The 2263-nt window shown below is 40.0% G+C and overlaps 1 long non-coding RNA gene across 1 annotated transcript; it reads left to right on the forward strand.

Moving 5' to 3' along the window:
* Positions 1-277: 277 nt before the first annotated feature.
* LOC141023339 (uncharacterized) lies at positions 278-1421 on the forward strand. The gene is made up of 4 exons (XR_012184419.1): positions 278-632; positions 742-944; positions 1052-1145; positions 1214-1421. It is a non-coding gene; the product is annotated as an uncharacterized lncRNA (long non-coding RNA).
* Positions 1422-2263: the final 842 nt, after the last annotated feature.

Below are 2263 nucleotides of genomic sequence, written 5' to 3' on the forward strand. Positions count from 1 at the left end.
CCAATGTATTGTCTATCAGTGAGAAGGAATTCTTCCTCGCTGGTCCGTAACAGGGATTGGTTTCTCAATAATTATTTTATTGAAAAACCGGTCGTGACACAACAGCGGCTCCTTCTGGCCGGATCAAGGCGCGGAGACCCGTGGGATCCCCTCCTTCGGCAGGACCTCCTCATCTGGTGAGATCCCCTTCCCATGTCTAATGCCTCAAACCGTTCGGAAAGCACCAGCAAGTTTTTTTACTGAGTAATTAATGTATTGAATGCAAGATTGCATTCTTGCACGGACAGAGAGTGGAACACCACCTTCAGTTCTCATCTGGTCCCACTTGTGGACTCCATGAATGAAGTAAGATAACAATCCATTGGTCAATTACATTGCCTCTTTAGATGGTTTTTAGTGGGCGTCAGACTTGGTTTAGATGGCTTTTGTTGTGAAAGAAAACTTATCTTTCTAAAGACTGTACTCTGAATCTTACATCTCATACTTGAATTTTTTTTTTGCATAATTTTTTTAGGCCTGATGTGTATCCAACGGCATGGGAGATTAAAGATTTTCATGAGACTGACGATTGTGATTTTGGCCCTGTACTGAATAATTTTGTGAGCGACTGGGTGATGATGATTACAAGCCAGGTAACCGAAAGAGTCCTTCGGCCGCTGGCTAGCTAGCTGTTCTTATCTTACTATTATATGTCTTCCTCAGTATTGATTTGTGAATTATTTCTTTTTTCGAACTATGCAGGAGGAATGCATGTGATGAGTTAAGGCACAAGAACTATGACCATTTTAGCTCCAGCAGTAAGTACACAACTAATCAACAATGCATTTTCATGACCCAGACTTCTGCATTCTGGCTGACAGGCTCGCTGGCACAGCCACATAATCTCATGCATTCAAATTGCTAGCTACACGAAATACGCCCAGATCTACGAGTAGGAATCCAAGGTAACACTTACTGCTTACAAGTATTTACTTCATTTTTCTTCTTGTAAAAAGAGAATGCAAGCTGAAATATAAAGTCTGCAGATTCCTCATGTATGTTCAATTTCCAGAATAGGAAGAACCATACCAACAGCATACATACATATTACAGTTCTGCATTTTAAATTTGAAGACCAACGCAAAGCCCGATCGATGTAATTGGAGGTGAATGTCTGTTTTCTTGCTTGTATTTAATCTTAGAAAACAGAATCTCATCAAGTGAAAATCCGCAGGCATTGCAGTCCAATTGTTCTAGGGATTGGAACCAGACGTGTGACTGAATACTGCTTGGAAGATGTGATTCTGCAAAGTTGAGGAAGTTGAGGAAGTACGGACTCAGATCCTTTAAGGGTTTGTTTCCATACTGTGGGGCAGCAGGATCTGAGTCCCACTATGAGGGATCAACCTTCATAGATCAGCTACCGGCGTCATACTGCCCCCACAAGGTAAACCCGCCATTTATCTGGGGTCCCAAATTGCAGTATTTGTCTCTCTTCATTTGTTATTAGTCTCTGCGATTTCATTCTTTAGCATCTGATGTGGTAGACTGTTTAATCAAGTTTCGTGGATAGTCTAGCTCATGTGTTTGTGATCTAAGTGGTGCCACATGTTTCTTCATGAAGCCTCACAAGAAAGTTAGATTCTTCTCCATATCTTCAAATTGGCTGTTTATTGATGAGCTAGGTTGACTTGAGCCGTCTTCTGCAAGTGCTCAATTGCAACCTTAGAACCAGTCGCAAAATTGTTTTGGTCCATGTACGACTTAAATAACCTACTGTGTATTTAACTATTGATGTGTATACGCAATTATTTACTTCTATATACGGATATCTTCGTTACATAAAAAAAGTTACGGTGTACTAATTGGTAAGTAAATAAATTTAAAATAGTCAGTATGATAGTTCTTCTCTCCTCAAGTCTCAGATCTATTTAGACCTATTTTGTTTTTGTACTGACTCTTGAATTTTCTGCTTTCTATTTTCGAACCCTTTTGATATGTTCCTTACTCTTGATTTCAGCCTTTTAAGGTATGTTCTTCTTCAGGGATTGCTGAGAGCATGGACCACCGTATGGAAGAAGGAAATGCCATCCTTGACTGTCGTTGTCTTTGGTGTGTTGCTGCCATTTTTCTAATTCTTGCACTACAGAGACCTTAGTCTATCCATGTAGGTCATGCCTTCTGATCAGTCTTTTGACTCTTATGTACGTGTGTGCTCTTGCATTACTTAATAGATCTTGTTGTATACGATGATCCATTGTCAGTTATACAAAGGTTCTGATTT

This window comes from Aegilops tauschii, chromosome 5, assembly GCF_002575655.3.
Source record: "Aegilops tauschii subsp. strangulata cultivar AL8/78 chromosome 5, Aet v6.0, whole genome shotgun sequence".
Taxonomy (NCBI): Eukaryota; Viridiplantae; Streptophyta; class Magnoliopsida; order Poales; family Poaceae; genus Aegilops; species Aegilops tauschii.